The sequence below is a fragment of the Hirundo rustica genome, chromosome 1 (assembly GCF_015227805.2).
Source record: "Hirundo rustica isolate bHirRus1 chromosome 1, bHirRus1.pri.v3, whole genome shotgun sequence".
Lineage (NCBI taxonomy): Eukaryota > Metazoa > Chordata > Aves > Passeriformes > Hirundinidae > Hirundo > Hirundo rustica.
The window spans coordinates 98,590,081-98,611,104 of record NC_053450.1 but is presented as its reverse complement, the minus strand read 5'-3'; positions in this window follow the sequence as shown (position 1 = coordinate 98,611,104).

Below are 21,024 nucleotides of genomic sequence, written 5' to 3'. Positions count from 1 at the left end.
AGTGATCCATGTCCCAGCCTTGTGCATGACACAGCAGAAGAACCTGTATGAGACCAAAGTAACTTGGGTCTGGTATCTCAACTGATTTTCAGGTCAACTCTCCAAGAGTTACTTCACTTCCTTTTTGGTATTTACTGTGTAGTTTGAACACAGGTTTCAGAAACTTATTGGTTTTATTCCCTTGCTTTAATATATATCTCTAAAACTGACATTCAAACAGGCTCTGCCAAAACCAAATATTTTTCAACATATAGCTAAGAATAAATTTTATCTTTCCCAGGCCATTGAAGAAGAAGCAATGAAAGTAACATTTTTTCCCTAGCAACCCTTATTAATTTATTACAATGACATGCACATTCTTCTTTAATCATAACATACCATCCCTGAGCTGATTTATACTGTCCAATTCTTTCATGAAAATAAGAAGATAGATAAAGAATTAATCACTGTGACAAATTCTGAGAACTGTATTTTCAGAAAAATAAAGTGGTTACCTTGCAAACAGGAAAAGTATGGTGGTGGTGGTGGGGAATACATTTTTAAAGTCTGTCAAATAAGGGTAAAGTTGAGCAGCTTTAATTAAAATACCTTTTATTGACTTTCCTGTGGTAAGACCAGAAGTCTTGGGCTGGTCTCCACCTTACCTGAACAGCATTTATTTCTAATGAGGTCCTACACATTAGAGTCCATGTTTTCACTGTTGCTTTCAAGTGAACTTGAAGGAGGTGGAAAGTCCTATTGTCATTATACATATAGCATCTGGGACACATTATTCTTGCAAAAACAATATTCATCTTTTAAAAAAATTATTGTAATGAAATTTTATTTAGTTTCCTTACAATCCTACTTAATCAGCTGCAAGAGTAGTAGATCAGTAGAGAAGATTTGCATTGAAAAGGAATATAATGGAAAAGATGTTATTTGATTTGGGGGCATTGTTTGTTTTCTTGTTTGTACTTTGCTATTATGGTAATCAGTTCCTTTGTTCTAATCTCTAATGAATTCCTCCAAATATGCAATCCTGGGGAAGGGCACCCTTTGAAGAACGAATTTGGCATTCCTTTAGCTTCATTAAATGCTCTGGGCCAAATTTGCATACTGGCAGATCTTTGGTGGACCTCAGCCAGTTTATATTCAGCTGAGTATTTGACCCAGTTAAAAGTTTGATTAATGCCATATTTAGTGTTCTTATCTCAATGCATATATTCATAAACTGAAATAAAAAGTTTGGTTTGAGATTATTAAATTTTAAATTTTAGGCAGAATAGGAAGAAAATCATTCTATATTACCTATAAGGACCAGCTTAGGCTGCTCAATACAGCTTGTAATTCAACTTTTATGTCAAATCTTCACAAAGAAATGCCCATATTTCTGGAAAAACAATTGTTTAATGACTTTGAAGACACATTTTTGAAAACCTAATTTCCTTAGCTTTCAAGAAAAAGAACTATTAAGTCTAACTCAGTCCAAATAGTTTTCTTCATCTTCAAAAGAAACTGTAAATATACATCTCCCAGAAAGTGGCACATCAGATAGATATGCGTCACACCACTACCTTATAGAGAAGCAAGCCACATAAAAGAATTTTCTTAATGTACCTGAGAGAAGAGTGAATCTCAGTAACAATGTTAGAGACCTTTTATATTGGAATTTCCATGCAAATGCAAATGCAAATGCAAATTAAAAAAAAAAAATCTATTACTCTAGCGTTTTCATTATTCGTTAAGGTCTGATCCATTGTTTCACAAACTGAGTGGAAATAACTTCCACTACAGTTCTAACTGGGAAGCAGATTGGGAAAAGCATCTGCAGCCATACCCAATGGGAAAAGCTGCAACAGTCCCAGGAGTGGCAGCTGTGAAGCCTGGTTACCAAAGAAACATCCACTAATTTTACCAGTACCAGGCAAGAGCGCTGTTTAATTAAGAATACTTCTGCAGACATAACTAGCTAATTGCCAAATTACCTTTTTGATCTTAGCACTTGTTCCTGTGTTTCCTCTGGAAGAAAAAGCAAGCCATTTAGAAGTGGGCTTATGTGGAATACAATGACCTTTTATTTCACTCTCTAGAGCAAAAAAAAAAATAGAATTGTGCATTTGATGCTCAAAAGTATAAACATTAGCAAAGTTGTCCATTGATAGGTAAATGACCTTTCCTGGGTTGTAAGGCTCAATGGCAGTGGAAAAGTATTTCAAGCAAGAGCTCGCATCTAGCATCAGCTGGTTTGTACCAATCAGCAGAGTATCTGCAGACCAGAGGACTACAGTAACTGGGTTTTAAGCTCTACTGATCTCCATTCTAGAACAAATCAAAGTCAGCCAAAGTTTCCTCATTAGGAAAACCAGCTATAAGATCTCATCTAAATAAATGGATATTCATCTATGGCTCTATGTGGTTTTAAAATTTTTCTTGGCATAAAGACTTCTAGTAATGGTGATTTGGCCTATCCAGTTTTGAAAATTATTTATTAAACAATTCTAAAAGTTATACAAAGTACTATTCCAATTCCTTGTAGCTGATAATGTCATGACTCAGCTCCTGTGCATGGCTGAATGAGCATCTATAGGAGAAAGTGATCTGACTTCATTGAGCTTCCTGGCAGATCAAGCAAACAGTAATTCTCCTCCAACTGGGAGCTCAATACAGTACAAAGAAAACAAACTTTAAATCCAGGAGAGGATTAGGAAAATATTTTCTGAAGGCAATACCATGGAATTAACAGAAAAGGAGAACAAGATGAGGCAGCCTTGAAGCAGATCTCTAAGGGTCCATTACAAAGATTAATAGATGCTGATTTATTTTAATCTAAAACATGTGTATGTCAATGTAGATGTATAAAAATAAAGCCAGCTCATGCGGCACTGTTGGACAGCTGCAACCAATTGTAGTTTTTTGATGTGGGTGGTGCAGCTAAATTTTCAAGCAGAGTAAATTCTCCCCTGGTGCAACTTCTCTACTACTGCTGTTTCAGTGAAGTGCAATAATGACTATGCATCTAACACATACTGGTCTGAAGCATATGAGTACATACAAAATTAAATACTTGCCTGTGTTATGTGTATATGATAATTCGTGCAAATAAAATTGTCATATATATTTTTATGTACTGTTAAAATATACTCTTATAAGCTTTAAAACTCAGAAGCCAGAGACTGCAACATAATGTCAAAACCATCTGGACAAAGGAGGAAGGACTTAATTTACAATAAAATAAGTGTGGCCAGCTCAGAGATGGACCATCCATCAAGGTGATCCGGGGAACGCCAGGCGATGAATATGTGATAAATACCCGGAGATTGAGTTAACCAGGACCATCAGAGAGATACATCTCAGTGCCGGATTCCAGGAATACGATCACGAGTGCTCATCACTTTCCGGACATGTTTTGTTCAACTTGCCACAGAGAAAGAACTCCTCATGAATATGTGTAGTCCGAAACAGAAGAAAAGGGACTCAGCCTCGGGCGAAAAAAAACATATAAAAATCACTCAGACAGGACAGTCGGGGTGAAGCACAGGAGACCCTCTGCTGCAGCGGGCAAACCTGTGTCTCACCCAGCGCCGACACCCGGGCTCAGCACTGACCTTTTTTTTTCTTTTTGATAGTGTTTTTTTTTGTCGTGCTCTCTAAAATACTGTTTGGACCTTTTTTTAATAAATTTCTTTCAATGAATGAATTGGAGCGTTTTTCATTTATAACACCTGTAACCAGGATATTTGATAGCTTTTTCAGCTATACTGATCATTCTGACTATGAAATCTGATTATCTTATGGGCTTGATCATGGACTTGCAGTATCAGGACAAGGACTCTCTGGAAAGCTTAGTAAGAAACATTATGTAGTAACTGCAGTGTTTTTCTCCTTTATTTAACCACAGACTGTATAGACATCTTCTCTGAGAGAACTACAGAAATTGTAGGGTTGTAGCTCAGACTACAGTGCTCCACTACAGTTTTTTAGATGTGACAAAGCTGGAAAAGTTCCACTTGTGCATCTGCATTTACGATCTGAATCTATCTTCACAGATGAGAGGAGTCAGTGAACAGTAATTTCAATGTTACGAGCTCACTGTTGAGAAAGCTCACAAGCTAGGGTTTCCAAAAACTGTGGAGACATTTCTGGCTGCCGAAACTAATTTGCAACTGTAAAGATTCCAGACAATTGCAGGGCGAAGTCCAAATTTACAACAGAAAAGGACTGGCCAGACAGGAGATGCCTCATCCATCAAGGGAGTGTCCGCTGCCTTCTCCAGTGATCAACACATGATATAGATCTAGAAGTGGGAAACACGGAGATGTCATGTAACAGCATCCCAATGCCGACTTTTCTGAACCCAATTCAAGCCCATTCTGCCTCTGCCAGGAAAAGCATTCAAAACCAAGCAGCAAGAGAAAGAAAATACATGAATATGGGCAGCAGACACAAACTAACAATAGAATTGCCTCAAGGAAAAAAAGCTGTATAAAAACTGCTCCCTGAACCTAGGAGATCGTGAATGGGGAGGGATAGGTTCATTTGTGGCCGTCCCCTTGTTCACCCAAGTTGGATAACCCGGGATCGAGGTTGTCTCTTTTATTGTGGCTGTCTCAGATTGTTTTTAAATGGCAAAATAAAATTACTTTATATTAAATTGGCTATGCATCCTCTATAACATTTAGATACCATTACTGTAAAGTCATTAGAAATAGTAACTGATAAAAAAACCCCAGGCCTTATGCAAGGATATTCTAACTTTCCAGTTTCAAGTGTAAGATGAGACAGTTCTTAATAGCTGAGAGTTCAAAGGCATGGTTATAAAGGCCTGCTTGTACAACTGGGAGCAGGCGTTGCAGTTTCTTCATTTCAACATCAATGTACTAAGAAGATACTTATGAATATTTCCTTTCATAATTCAAATCCATTATCATTTCTGGATATTCTCATGGGAAAAAAACAAAGCAAAACAAAACAAAAAAAATACAAACAACAAAAAAACAAAACAAAACAAAACAAAAAAAAAAAAAAAAAAAACCAAAACAAAACAAAAAAACCCAACAACTTAAACCCACCAACCACAAAACCTACAAAATAACCCCAACAAACTTGGCCACAAAATCCTTACCAGACAAAGCAAAAAAGCTTGTCTAGGGAACACCCATTAGCAGCAGATTTGAGTTGATTTCATCTAAGCCTTAAGACACTAGAACCACATCATGCTCTTTCAATGCTAACTACACATGGAATATGCAAGTTCATAATTGGTTTCTAATTGCACAATAGAATACAAGCATTTTAGAATGACATTATGCACAAATTTTGCTAGAAATTCACTTGTTTTTAGATAACTGTCAAATTCATTCAGAAATTAGCTAAACTAATGTCTTAAAGGAAAGAAATGTCTGTGTCAGAGTACACTGACGTAGTCCAGGACAGATGTTAATGATACAGAAAATAAGGGTGATATGCTGTCTCACTCACAATTCTTCATATTTCCCTCTGGAAACTTCTAAGTTTAATGCTGAGCAGCAGGAAGGAGGTATAGTGAGCTATCAGAGAGGCCATGGTGGGGATGTGGAGGTACAATTCTCAGGAGAGGGGTACCAAGAGGTCAGCGTTCTCCCTGGTAGGTTTCTACACCCCATTCAGATACTCTTCATTGTCAACATTCACCAAAATCACCTCGATCATTTCCTGTATTTTAGAAACAAAGCGGCACCATTCAGTTTAAACAGAATGGCTTCAACTTTAGAAGAAAACAAAGGTTAACAACATACACTGTTCAAAAGAACCATTTCTTTCAAGAATACTGACAGGCACAATATGCCCCTTCTTTTCTGTGGAGCAAAAAGTATACATATCACTGTGCAATCACTCTGTGTAATCTTAACAGCATGAAGGAAAGTTCAAGATCAGAGAATTAGTTTTACATGCTCAAGCAGGTCTCAAGCACTGTACAAATGCGCCAGTTGCTGGGTAGAAATTTTCAGCCGTGGTGGAGTGAGAATTGTTTTTATTAAGTTATTAAGTTATTTTTGTAAGATTTTTAAGTTATTTTTATAATGGTTTAGCTCACTGTATACCCCTGTGTTCTGCATTGGTTTTCCCTTCTGCATTGGTTGTTTTGTCTATTGTAAAACCAGACATTTTCTGTCATTCATCCCTTCCCTGCACCTGTCGCTGTCAATCCCCCCCCCCTTCTCCTCGTGGTCGTCCTGTCACTCAGAGACCCTTCCCTGGCTTCTAGAAAACTCCGGGAAGGGTGCCGAGTGATAGGCTGGGGCCCGGGAGACCCCCTCCCCTCATTTTGTGGTTGGTCCCCAGTTCCATGGTTCACACCCCCGGTTAACCCCCCGGTTCCTGTGACTGGCTGACCGGTTGTCGCCACCCCTGTTTCCACCCCCCCTTAAAACCTGCCGTGTGCCTGGCCTCAGGGTCTCTCCTGGGCAGCCGGTGCAGCGTGCAGCAATAAACTTACATCCTGCTTGAGAGAGTCCTCCTTTCATTCAGTTGCCAAGGTCAATTATGTCATCAACGTGCCCGTCGCTGAGGGTGGGATCCAAGATCCCACAGAGAGGAAGCGGCGCGCTTCATCCGCCGCTCCGATTATACCACGTTGCCACAGTGTGACTCGGAGCTAGCCTGTGGACGCGCAGGTCAGCGCGAATTGGACACTGTGACATTCAGCCATCAGCAAAAACTTCAGAGGAACCTGGGCATTTGGGGAAACATTCAACTACCACTGCTGAAAAAAGTGATGAAAGGGTTGACAGTGCTGGGAGATAAGGGAATGCCAGTTAACCAGCCTGACTCCACTGTGGAGAATTTCTTCATGGTTGCTTAATTCCAAAGGCCTTTAAGCAAGAATCAGTGTCTTTAAAACTCCTAACCACAATTCCAAGTACTACCAAGCACAAATAGTAAATTAAATTTTAAAAAAATTAAAAAAAAAAAAAATCCCAATAAAGAGCTCAGTTTCCATCCCAATCACTCTCTCCCATCTCTGTTCTCTAAACAATAATAAAAGCAGATGCTCCAAAGGAAATAAGCCAAAATAAATTTGAGCACAGCAGTAATATGATGGCAATTGGGGCTGTCAAGGGTTCTGAAATTAATTTTGTTTTTGTTTCTGTCATCACCTTGCAAGGCCAGACTCCTTAAGTTTTCCAGACTTTCATTTCCCTCCATTTCAGCACATACAAAAACATAATACAGTGCACATATATGAATATATAAAAATATAACATAATAAGACCATTCATGATAGCTTTGACTCTGGAAATCTTTGGTTAGTATTTTGGTTACATAAGGAGAATCTAATTCTGTATAAAAGTTAGGCAAAATTACTTCCATTCTCCTCACAGATCTAATTAAATGCTGCCAAGATTTTACCCATTGTTTAGAACTCATCAATCATTAAGAAAGCAGTGGGAGGTAAGAGCATTCATAGCCTTTCCATTCTCCCGAACCACCTGGCCCATTCTACACTTTACCCAGACTATCCACTGAACACACCAGCATCCAGCACTTAAATCTTAAATCCACATTTTGCCTGCTTTAAAATGCACTACTTCTGAAACTCAGAATTCCTGTGAGTTAGTATCATTTCTGTAATAGCAGATATCCTTCTCAGATATCCCCCTTATGATAAATTCAAAGAAAAGGAAGAAGAAAGTATGTAAAACCTCACAAACTGAGCTGGACTATCAGATACAGATGTTTTGTTCTTGTCTGTGAGAATGCAAGAGTACAAGTTAATCATGTCATCTAAGACATCTTTATTAAAAAAAAGGTTTCCGTCTGCATCATATGTCCCTGAAATAGCAGCCCCTCTCTATTCTCACCTTTTTTCTACCACCAAGCTGTCCAAGCTGGAATGAAAATTTCTCCATTCCTCTGGACAACTTACAGCTGTTAGACAATAGCTGTGTTGTCAATGTCACATCATTAAGTACTGATAAGCATGCCACTGATAGAGTATCTAAAGTACAATCAGCTGCTAATTACAGTGAAGAGACCTTTCAGATTTAAGTGTAGTTTTTAATGAGATATTAGAATCTATGCCCACAGCAGAAATACGTATCATATGCACAGTCCAGTAAACTGAACAGGTATATAGACATATGTCTATAAATCACATATTAATATATGCATATAAGATTGCTGATAAGGCAGCAAAATAATATATTAAAATTATTTCTTTTTGGCACTGTGAAATTTATATAAAAGAGATATATATACGTATATACATATGTGCATATAAACAAGACATACACTTATATGCATGTCTATTAAAGGTGTTCAGATAACTTTCCTTGATATATTCAAGCAAGTCATCAGTTAAGCAAACAGTCATATCTTACTGCACAAAATGCTCCTCTTAAGTTTATGTGCATGCCTCATGCAGGGAACATTAAATTGGCAAGAGGTATGGAGGATGGTGTAGCAATGTATCTGCTCAACTTAAGACATTCTGTGTACCAGCCAAACTGTAAGTAATCTTAACAAACCACCTGTAGTTTTTGTTTTCAGAACCCTCAGGAATTCATCAAAGTTACTGAGACAACAACAGGACTATGATAAGAGGAGCCTGAGAAACTGACTACCAAGAATTTGAAACCGAGATAAAGGAGGCACAATGTGATGATGGACTTTTGACCAATTAGATGTCCTGAAGGGTGTGTGCTGGATGCATGGTCAAGGCGAGGGAACCAATCAAATGATGTGTGAATGTATGAACAAGCAGCTTAGAATCTATAACTGTAGCTTAATGCAAACAATTAATGGCTTCTACTCAATCATATTGATTGTGTGTCCAGATGTCTCAATCTCTTGCATGCTGGCGAACCCTACAACATGATAGAAGAACACGTGGTATTGAAGTAGACCAGGATTCTTTGAACTTAGAAGGCGTGTGAAGGGGGTACTGCTTAGAGAAAAGGCAGGAGGCTCAGTTGGAGGCTGATATGGTGGGCCACGGTGGGGGGAGTTGAGTGAGCTGGGAGCAAGGACCCTTGTTGTAGTGCATTAATTGAGTTTATATTGTATTTCATTTTTATATTGGGTTTTGTACTATTTCTTCTGTATCCCCTGTTCCCTTGGAAAATGTATCACGTGGTTCGTCCCTGCTCCTCCACCCTGCCCGTCCTCCCACACTGGGATGTAACCCAACCCTGTTCTACTCCCACCTTATCCCTGATTGGGTAGTGGCTTGTCCCTGCCTCTAGGCCCGTCCCCCTTGGGTAAGACCCTGGGATGCCAGGGGCTCTGTCTCTTGCTCCGGGACTGGGAGGAGACGGGGACCAGACTGAGCTCTGAACTCTGCCAGGGCAGAACCCCTGAATAAAGCCGTGACTCACCCCCCGGACAAAAAGCAGACTCTTTCCTTTTGTCATCGACAGATGCCTGCTCTCTCTAAACAAGAAGGTTTACAGCCCCTGGGTAGCTTTTAGGACCCTGGAAGGAAGATTCCTTCTGTTGTGGGCTCTCTCTCTCAAGCTTGCCGAGGCTAAAATGGAGCACGAGCTCTGAAGGGAGAGAGAGAGCCACTTCAGACCCTCCTGGGAAAAGGCTCTGGAGAAAAGACTCAATAAGCTGCAGTGAGTACACCAAGATTAGGTGAGCGACATGGGCTGGAGAAATGGGGAAAACTTTGTCCAAGGAGGAAGAAGCCACGTTAAATCTCTGCCAGCATATACGTTCAAGGGAAGGAAATAAATATGACCTTGAGGCCTTAAAAAGACTATTAAAATGGGGTCAAGAAAAATGGTATTTTACTTCACCCAGAAGTGTTTTTGACACTCACGAATGGGAAAAATTGGGACTGGTACTTTGGGATGCAGTCAGTGACGGTTCAAAAGAAACTTGTAGTGGTTTCACATTCACCAAATTCTGGTTGCCAAATTTAGTGTAGTGGTCTTAGTGTTTATCCTCTTTTTGTGGGAGAAAGATTAGAGAAAAGCAAAGCAGGGTCAAAAGTAAACAAATAGTTTTATTAACACATACTGAAAGAATGGGAAAAGAACGTTGGGGAAAAAAACTAAAACAAAACAGAATGAAACTCCAAAAACACTCTTCCCTCCCCTTACAAACTGTTAACTTTCCTACAAAAAAACATAAAGAGACAAAACCTGTGATTTTCAGTCAGTTTCACTATTTGAAAATAGTCTTTTACCAATCTTTAGGAGAGGAGTCTCTCTTAGAGTCATGGATCCTAATGACAACTTAGAACAGTTCTCTGGTGGGTTTTAACTGTCACAAAAAACAGCCACCCAGGGAAACCTGCTTTTGTGACCCCTCCCATTAGCAGTTTCCCAAGCTGCTTATGGGTCAAGTGTGGGGTGCATCGTGGGGTGTCAGCTTTTAAAGATTAATGGCAAGGGATTCTTCATCTCAAGGAACAGAGATTATCTTCTCACTTCTTCACTGGCACAAAGGGCTTCTCATCTCTATCTCTGTTCAAGCATCTTAGGGATTAATATCACTTAGTCCATCACAAGCACCTTCTCTCAAATCCACACACAAATCTAAACATCTCCCCAAATTAATATCTTTCCCATGATTTAAAGGGATAATCTAAATATAGAGTTCATTTCCATGCCTCAATAAGAAAACCAGCCTAAAATGGAATGGAAAACCCCTCAACCCCCTGTCCCAATAGTCTTCACTCTCACTCCACTGACTTCATGCTGTTTTCTCTTCATGTTCACTCTGTCTCTTTTCTTTTCTCTCTCAGGGAAGGGTTAGGCTTTGGAAGCTTCATGTTGCCAGGAAAGGGTTAAATCTGCCCAGAGTCTTTTTCTCTCTCGATGCAGCTCATGGTGTTAAGATTTTCAAGGCCCCACTGGTAAGGGGGGGAAAGAACTCACGCAGAAATCAGAGGACCCGGGCAGTCTGGAATCAAAACAACAGGTAGGATCATAAATGCCAGTTTTGTCCACCCCTCAGTTTAAATTGGGCATGCCCTGGCCCAGCCAGGCCCCTAGCTGGTATCAGAAACCTGGCCAGCAGGCCTGCCCAGCCCCCCTTGCTGGCAGCAAATGGGGCCTGAAGGCACAGCCCGGCCAGGGCCGCTCCTCTGGGGCCGGGTAAGCCAGGCCCCGGCCACCCAGCCAGGGCAGCAAGGCCTGGCTGACCCCTGGCTGCCGTATGATGTTACCGTTCTCTCTGGCCAAAGGGGAAAAAGGGCTGACCTGCAGGAAATCAGGGGTTTTTATATGGCTGCTGCCCAAAGTCACATTTGACATTCTCAGTGGTCAAAACAAATGCCAATATCTCAAACTAGCCTTCTGATAGGCCCCTCTCTTTTCTAAAGCAATTCCTCTATATCTAAAAAAACCAAACTATGCCAACCTATGACAATACGAAAGGACTTAGCATAGTGTGGAAGGCAATTATTGCGATGCTGAGGCAATTAAAGGCAGAAAAAACAGCTGCGGCAGGGGTGGTTGCTGCTTTAGAACCAGATGACCCTGCAGTTGCATTTCCGGCTTTTGCACAAGAGTTTTTGTGGGGGGAAGAAAGTGTTATACTATCTCTGCCTTCCACACCCCTGGAGCCGGAATTACAGGCTCTGCAGGCAGCTGAAAACAGTAACAATGCAGAGCAAAAGTCCATGCTGCCTCCACAACCCTTAGCAGAAGCAGAAAAAATGGAAGTGGAAGTGCCATTATCTCCACTGCCTTCAGACTTACCCATGGAGTGTCTGGCAGTTTCCCTCGAAGAGTTAACAAGAGTTGTGGGAGGATGCATCTACCCCCTGCTGGCTTACTTGCTGCCTGAATTGGCTGGGCTGGTGGTAGTGGGCATTCAGATGCAGAGCACAGTTATTCAGATGCAGAGCACTTACGCTTTGAAGAAACCAAGCACCAGTGGCAGCAGAGAGAAGATATCACAAAAAAGGAGCCAAGTATCAAGCGGACATCAATGTCATTAGGTTTGATCTCCCTTTATTGTTCTAAAAAGTCAATATTTATGTGATTAGAGGCTAAAGCAGGCACTGCTAAACAGTAGCTGATAGATTAAAAACTTATGTTCTGACACTCTATTGGTCCACGGTCCACGTCTCTTGGCTGCATGGTCATTTTATGTTCTGTCTCGCGATCAGCATTCCTCTTCAGCATCCATGAGAAAGGACAGCAAGTTGTAACATGCCTTCCAGTATCTGTGAGAAAGCATCCATGAGAAAGACCTGTAAATTATTACATTTGCTACTTTCTTGATAACTCACACAGTGCAAAAGCAGCATAAGAACAATACAAGGCCTTATACTATACCCTGATAGCAATGATTGTTCAAACCTCCTATCACAAGATTGTGGCCTCGCTCTTCTAAAAATTCCTCTACAGAAGAAGCCACTGAGCTTACAGCTTTGACAGATGCACAGATAAGGGAAAGAGAAAGAACCAGATTGCTCTTGATGGCAGAACAGAAAAGGAATAATAAATTCACCAAAAGTTCGGCTTACTGGAGTCCCAATCCTGACTGAAACAACTGCAAGGGCCAGTGAACTCAACTCTCTGGCAAACATAACCCTGATGATAAAGCAGTATCGCGAGCGGAACAGAGGAGACTGCAGGAGCAGGATTTCAATCAATACCAAAGAATGTGAAGAATGACTGATACCCCAGTAACTCGACCTGACAGCTGAGAGCACACAAGGCCACGAGGCCACAGGACGAGGAGAGGAGCCCTTAATGATGGAGAGCAAGCCCTGAACAGAATTTCCCAAGTCATCTCAGTTCCAATAATAGTCACGATCCTATTCAGAAGTGGCAAGGGATCATACAGGAATGCCTTGACTGAGGGTGAGTTTCTTCCATGAGTTTTTCCAGTAATCTCTGCCCCTGGTAACCAAACCATCATCAGTGGGTGCTGCTGGACTGGAAGCTTGTCCGAGAAGGGCAAAAAGAGGTGATGCAATATGGCTTGACGAATCCTTATGTGAAGACATTACTAGATCACATACTTACTAGTGGGTTACTGTTACCCTGGTTTTTCTGAGTTTTTTATAGCCTTTTGAATTTTCATAAAATGGAGTCAGATCTTTAGTTACTGTACAATATTATGAGCAGTTTCTACCTTTTTCCCACATATGTAACATAAGCAAATCCTTTGTTTTTCATTCTCTGTCCTTTGTTTGCATATTTCTAACTTAAAAACAATTGTAACTGACATTTGGTCTAGCCACTGAGGCTGAGGGGTGTTTAACCCCAGAAACCAGTCTTTAGCCAGACCCACAAATGTATAAGAAGTAAGAAATAAACAAGGAGGGCTCCCTCCGCCCTGACTCAGCCTTGAGCTGGCACGGAGGAACCTCTCTGCCCTGCGAAATTGCTCATCTACGTGTGATTGCTTTGCGTGTCTCGGTGACAGGTTACTGATCCCATTTGACTGTAAAAAGCTGGCAGACACCTTTTTAAAAGCTACACAGAGACTACTGTGGCAAGCACTTTGGGAACAGAGAGTGGAAGCTGCAGTTACAGAGAATATTTCACTTCCTCAGGGAGACCCAAGACACAACAACTCCAGACATGATGCTGGGGAGAGGGGCTTTCTCTGACCCCCAAGTGCAAACTTGTTGCCCCTGAATTTTTCATTCTGATGTTTGCATTTTTGTAGTGGAGTTTCTCACGGATTGTAACATGGACAAAGTGATTGTTTTTGCATTCCTCTCTGGAGGAGGGATAATTGATAGACTGCGAGTTCGACCAGTGGGGTCGGAGAGGTGGCAGCCTCATTCTCCAATCCCTGGTCATTGTACAGAATCTATGTAAAATGAGGTCAAGATATAAGCATGCCCTTTTTGCTCTGACAACCTGACTGTGTGAGTATCATTCTTTTCATGTCCATCTAGCAACATCTGGTGACCCCGAGAGGAACTGCAGTCTGTAGATTGTGGAAGGTGCGGTAACCCCCTGAGGTAATGAGGGTTTGTCTGCAGCCTTTGTAAAAATGATAATTCCTGCGTCCTCCGCAGATGATATATTGGTCTTGGACCTTTGGCTAAACTTGCTGGAGAGGAAGCATGCTTCTGTTTCTGGGGACGATTTTCAGCGGTTGTATTTTTATGGAAAGGACCAAGGTTTTTTTCCTAGTGCTGAGAAAGCATTCTCTAAGGAGTTTTGGAACCAGCTGGTTGATCATTTGCTCCAGATTTTGTCTGCAGGCTACGATGCAGACGTGGTGTAGTTGGTGATATTCTGGAAATGATGTGACATAGTGTTAGCAAGCTATGGATCTTCTAGTTCCAGTTTGGCGGGGGACCCCTCCAGCTTGGGTGGTGAGGCTTAGGGGTAGAAAGAACCTCTCTCAGAAGCCAAGGCGAATTTTGGGTTCGAGTGCGTGGCAGAGCCCTCCATTTCCCCCCAGGCCACTGTGCTGGGGGACATTTCTGTCCCTGGTCATGGGTTTGGTTCCCTGGGGGTGGATTGGGCCCCCAGGCAGTTGGTCCCAGCTGGCCAAATAGATGGGTGGGGACCTGCAGGTTTCGGGGGGTCCCGTGGAGCCAGCTTTGGCAACCCCGCCCCTTCCCAGGAGGCATAAGAGCAGGGGGGAGCTGCCCTCCCTCTGCACCTTCACAGTGCAATGGGGGGTGTGGGGAGTCGCTTGCTCCACCCACGCCTCTGCTGGAGTCTGACTCTGTGATGACTCACTGTCCACATTGTGACATTGCCACAAAATACCCCCCTGGGGCAGCGGAAGCCCTAGAGAGCGGGGTTCGGATTGATTTTCTGTTGGACCCGGTCCCAGTAGGCAGGGCATCCGTCCCGCTCCACACAGAGCGGGCGGCGCCCACTGTGGGTTTCTGTATCAGCAGGACTCTGCTGGGGGCGATGCCGGCCTCTCCCCTCCCTGTGCTGCCCCTGCCTGGCGTGGCAGGTGGCACTGCTCACGGCGCAGGGGCTGGCCCAAGCTCAAGTGGCCCTGCGCTGTGTCCCGCCTCCCCCACAGTTTCTTCCCCTCCCGCTCCATCCACGCCAGCCCCCCCACCACCGTCTGATCCTTTCGTGGCGGCACGGGGCAATGCCACAGATTCACAGGCCACGCCCCTCCCTCCGTCCCGTTTCCTCCCTGCTCTGGGGGAGGGAAGCCCCAGGCTGCATCAGGTTCGCATGCCCTGCTTGGACCTGCAGCTGGTCCGGCCCCACCACCGTCGTCTCCTGTGAATGCCAAGGCTATGGCAACTGCAGACCCTGTGGTGTTCACCTTTGGAACAGGTGGAGACACGGCCATTATGAGGCCGGTGCCTCCCCGGGGCAGAGGGTCCTGGGCTGCTTGGTCTGCTTCAGCTGTTTTGTGGACTTTACCCCCGTGCCAGGTCACTGTATGTCTGAGAGATCATACATGATTTTGGGGGGATGTGAAAGCCAAAGTCAAGGAGATGGGCAATTGTGACTTGGTACATCGCCCCCTGGAGGGTGGAAATGGATTTTCTAGCCCTGCTGGTGCAGAGATCAGTGTGATATCAGGTAGTGTTGAGGTGCCCTCCAGTCAGGCATTTGCCCCATTCCTGTGGAGTTCACAGAGTGGGACTTAGCAGGTGCAGCTGCCTTCCCAGGAGGTTACCAGGCGTTCCCTGTGATTCCGGGTGCAACTCATAACACCCATCAAGCTTTATCATGGAAAGCCTTGATGGATCTCCAGGATAAGTTTGGAAAATATGGGCTGGGGTCTACTGAAGTCATGCAGGTGCTTCAAGTTTTTAATGCTGATGTACTGCCACCCTATGATATCCGGTGTCTGGCTCGTGTTCTTTTTCAGCTTGTCAAATATGACATCTTTGAATCCAAATGGACTCAGTTGGCAGGCAGAGTTGTAGTGCAGAATACTTCATTGGGTCAGCAGGATCCCGGGCGTGTGATTGGAACTGATGAGCTACTGGGTACAGGCAATTTTGCTGATCTTAACAGGCAGGTTGCCTTTGACCCTCTTGTGCTCGACCAGTGCCAAAAAACGGGCATTGGTTCAAACCATAGAAATGGCTGCTTCAAAGGAGTCCTTTGTGACTGTTGTCCAGGGGGCTGAGGAACCCTTTCTGTGGTTTGCAGAGAGGCTGACTGCCTCTTTGGAGAGGCAGGTGGAGGATCTGAATGCAAGGATGCTTTTGCTCAAACACCTTGCAAGAACCAACTGTAATGCCGATTGTAGGAAGATCATTGAGGCCCTTCCCGGTGATCCTTCTGTATCGCAAATGGCAGAGGCCTCTGCAAAGGTAGGCATCACAGGTTGTACGGTGGCTGCTGTGGCTACTGCTCTGCGGCCAGCCTGGACTGGGTTGCAGGGCAGGCAGTGAAAGCAGGGAAAAGCTCAGGCCAGCAAGAAACAGGGAAAGAAAGTACAGAGGGGGCCAACTCTCTTGTTTTTGTGTGGCTGGTGTGGAAGGCCGAATCATACTGTGAATGTCTGTAAGGCAACAGTTCATGCTAATGGTCAACCTTTGTCGAGCTTGGGAAATGGGAAATGGAGCACGAAGGGGAGACGCGCTCAGACACAAGCTTCTCTCCAAGCCTTGGAGCCAATGAAGGTCTGCTTGGCCAGCTTGCAGCCAGCACCTGCGGCTCAGCAGGTCTTGATGTCTTCACAGCAGCAAAAGTCATCTTAGACTCTTGTGGAGTGCACAAAGTTCCCCTGGATGCCTTTGGTCCTGTCGGTGAGGGCATGAGTGCTTTCCTCATGCGGACATCTAGTGCCGCTGCTCAGGGTATCATTGTGCATCTGGGACTCATTGATGAAGATTTCATAGGACAAATTTATGCCATGGTTTCCACACCCATCCCCCCCCCACCCGTCACCCAAAGGGACCAGAATTGCTCAACTTGTGCCTTTTAAGTCTTCAGTTCACAGAGCAGAGAACCAGTTGCAGGGAAACAGTGGCTTTGGATCCACTGGACCACCTCAGGTTCACTGGACCACTGTCCTGACCAAAGACCGTCCTGAGAAAGTGTGTACCCTGCCCATCCCTGGTGCGACACCATCAGAGATCTGCCTCCGTGGGCTCTTTGACATCGGTGTGGACATCACGATTCTTTCCCTTGCTGCTTGGCCCTTGGAGTGGCCCTCAGATCTGGTGCAGACAACTATCACAGGGTTGGCAAGAATGGCGTAATGCTATGTGAGCCAGTGGCCTGTGATGATCATGAACCCAGAGGGACAGACGGCCATGGTTTGGCCTCATGTTACAACTGAAACTCGTACCAGTCTCTGGGGAGGGATGTTCTGGCCGCATGGAGGGTGCACAGCGGGACGGGTTTCTGATGGGGGCCACTGTGATGAAGAGCACAGAGTGTCCTATGCTTCCTATACAGTAGCTAGTGAACAAACCCATCTGGGAGAATCAGTGGCGCCTCCCTCAAGACAAACTAGTCGCCCTTCATGCCTTGGTTCAGGAGCAGTTGGACCAGGGTCATCTGGAGCTTTCTACCAGTCCCTGGAACACTCCTGTCTTCTGCATCAAGAAGAAGCCTGGGAAATGGAGGTGGTTACAAGACCTCCAGAAGGTCAATGCCATGATGGAAAGCATGGGGACGTTACAGGCTGGTATGCCGTCTCCCACCATGCTTCCCGCAGATTGGCCAGTCCTCATCGTGGATTTGAAGGACTGTTTCTTTACAATTCCTTTGCATCCCGATGACAGATCAAAATTTGCCTTCTCGGTGCCAGCTATCAACAATGCTGAGCCCACACAGCGGTATCAATGAAGGGTTTTACCCCAGGGTTGTTGCAACTCACCAGCCATGTGCCAATGGTATGTGGCCTGAGCCTTGTCTGGAGTCACAAGCAGTTTCCTGATACTTATTTTTATCACTATATGGGTGACATATTGGTGGCTGCATCCACCCAGGATGAATTGCTGAGGATACAGCCTCAGTTGCTCAATGCTTTGCATTCTCATGGGCTGCAGGTGACTCCACAAAAGGTTCAGCAACAAACTCCTTGGAAATATTTGGGAGTCAAAATTTTGGAACGAACGGTCCAACACCAAGAGGTGCAATTTATGCATTCAGTGAAGATACTGAATGATGCCCAGAAATTGGTGGGTGTCATCACTTGGTTGCGTCCATATCTGGGACTGACCATGGCACAACCGTCTCCTTTGTTTGATTTGTTAAAGGGAGACTCTGATTTGAAGTCTCCTCACACATTGACCCCTGAGGCACGTCAAGTGCTGGAGGAGGTTCAGCGTGCTGTTTCTGCTTGCCAAGTTTATTGCATTGACCCCTCCGTTGATGTCACTGTCTTCATTACCACTCCAGATTTGCATCCCACAGGTGTCATTGGCCGGTGAATGAAAAATGGTCCAATTCCTTGCATGTCTTGGAATGGGTCTTCCTGCCCCATCAGCTGCAGAAGACAGCAACTGCATTGTTTGAGCTGATCGCTGGTTTGATAATCAAATGCCGACAATCGTGTTTGCAATTAATGGGTGCGGATCCCGCAAAGATTGTACTCCCAGTACAGCAGGAGGACTTTGACTGGAGTTTTGCAAACAGCATTTCTCTGCAAAGTGCTCTGGAAAACTTTTCTGAACAGATCGCTTATCATCTGCCCAGCCACAAGCTATTGCAAGTGGCAAAATTCACAGAAATTTCTTTGCAGCCCAAAACTAGTCAGGAGCCTGTCCAAGGACCCATTGTCTTTACTGACGGTTTGGGAAGGGCAGGCAAGGCCATTGTTACTTGGAGGGATGGATCTAAGTGGCAGGTTCTGGAAGGTCATGAGGATGGGTCAGCCCAATTGGTTGCATTGAGGGCTGCTGTCATAGCATTTCAAGGATTTTCCCAGCAGCCTTTCAATTTGGTCACGGATTCCGCCTGTGTGGCCGACATAGCACAGCGGTTGGGTCATTCAGTTTTGAAGGAAGTCAGCAATGCTGCTTTGTTTCATTTGCTGAAGACCCTGTGGTGTGCCATTTAGGCCCGGGTTCATCCATACTACATTCTGCATGTAAGGAGTCATACCAGTTTGCCAGGGATTGTAGCGGAAAGTAACGTGAGGGCTGACAAGTTGGCTAACCCAGTGTGGGTTACACCTCAGCCTGATACACTCACGCAGGCTGAAGCATCGAATGGGTTTTTCCATCAGAATGCACATACCTTGCAGAAGCAGTTTCAGTTGACACCAACTGAGGCCGGTGACATTGTCGAGTCATGTGACGACTGTCACGTGCTTGCTGCGCCTTTGCCAGAAGGGGTAAACCCCAGAGGCCTTAGGGCCTTGGAGATTTGGCAGACTGATGTCACTCAAGTTGCCAAGTTTGGCCGGCTGAAGTATGTGCATGTCACTGTCGGCACTATCTCCTCTGCGATGTGGGCTTCTGCTCACACTGGAGAAAAGACCCGCAATGTCATTGCCCACTGGAGGCAGGCCTTTGCCGTTCTAGGCATACCTTCTGCTGTGAAGACCAACAATGGTCCTGCTTATGCCTCACAGAAGGTGCGGCAGTTCCTGCAGTTGTGGGGTGTGTCACACAAGTTTGGTATCCCTCATATTCCGACTGGTCAAGCTATTGTAGAAAGTGCACATGGTACTCTAAAGCAGGTTCTTCAAAAACAAAAACGGGAAATGCAGGGTGAAACCCCGCACAATCAGTTGGCAGAAGCTTTGTATGCCAACAATCACCTTACAGTGCCACAGAATTCCAATAATCCTGTCATTTTGAACCATCATCTTTTGTTACAGGCTTCGGACAAGATGCATCAGCCTGGAGCGAAAGTTCGGGTGCAGAATTTAGTCACCAAACAGGGGGAAGGTCCCTATGACCTTATTGCTTCAGGGTGTGGGTATGCGTGTGTATCCACAGACACTGGGGTACATTGGGTACCTGCGAAGTGTGCTCGTCCTGACCTGCGACCGCAGAGGAAAAATCTGGCAAATAGACAAGCTGGAGCACGTGACCAAATGAAAGTCATCAAGTGGATGAACCATCGAGTGATGACCCAAATGGAGATGATGTGAGTGATCACTCCGATGGTCCCTCCACAAACAGAAACTGAACATTGTTCATTTTTCTTTTTTCTTTTTCTTTTTTTTTGACAGAGAAAGGGTGAGATGTCACCCTTAATTTTTCAGCATTCTGATGTTTGCATTTTTGCAGTGGAGTTTCTCATGGATTGTAACTTGGACAAAGTGATTGTTTTCACGTTCCTCTCTGGAGGAGGGACAATCGATGGACTTCTAGTTTGACCAGTCAGGGGGATTGGAGAGGTGGCGGCCTCATTCTCCAATCCCTGGTCATTGTACAGAGTCTATGTAAATCGAGGTCAAGAAATAAATGTGCTTTTTGTGCTCTGACAACCTCACTGCATGAGTGTTGTTCTTTTCATGTCCGTCTAGCAACATAAGCTAGACTCGATGCTGCGATCTTACAACAGTCTCAGAAGTTTGCAAGGGAAGCATTCCATGCTGTCCCCAACATAGGACTTCCAACGCCATCTTATACCACAGTTAGACAAGAGACAACTCTGTGGGAACCTCTGGGGCCCCCACAGGGAAGAGTGTTCTACCATGGAGGGAGAGCAAGGTGTAAAGTGGCAGAACTCCACAGGAGTCTATCTGGGAGACTCACCTTCTGGTTAGCGTGAGCAAAGCGTGTAAAAACCCATGAGCACTTGCCCACATGTAAATCCTTCAGCCCCCATTTGAACAATTCCTGTTTTTTCTGTTCCTACATTGGTTAGATTTGGATCCTTCCCCTGATTGATTGTTCCCGCAACTCCCTTTCCCATTGGCCCACATAGCAATTGCCGCCTCCCTAGTTCTGCATATAATCCGGGCACCCAAGAGCCTCAAGGTCTTTCAGTCAACTGCTCCCGAGGAATAAAGAAGCCCTGGAAGACCAAGAACTGCCTCCTGATCATTATTCCTGCACAGCCTGAAGAGGAGCTGCCTGGCTAGGCTGCTTCTGCAGCCTGCCCCACTGAAATCATGGGAGCTGCTAGGGCTTGGTTCCCCCAGCAACCATCACAAGAGAGCTAAATCACAGGGGAATGCCTGTACCTCTGAGATCCAAGGTGCCTTTATAAAGGCACTTCATCAAGGCAGGTC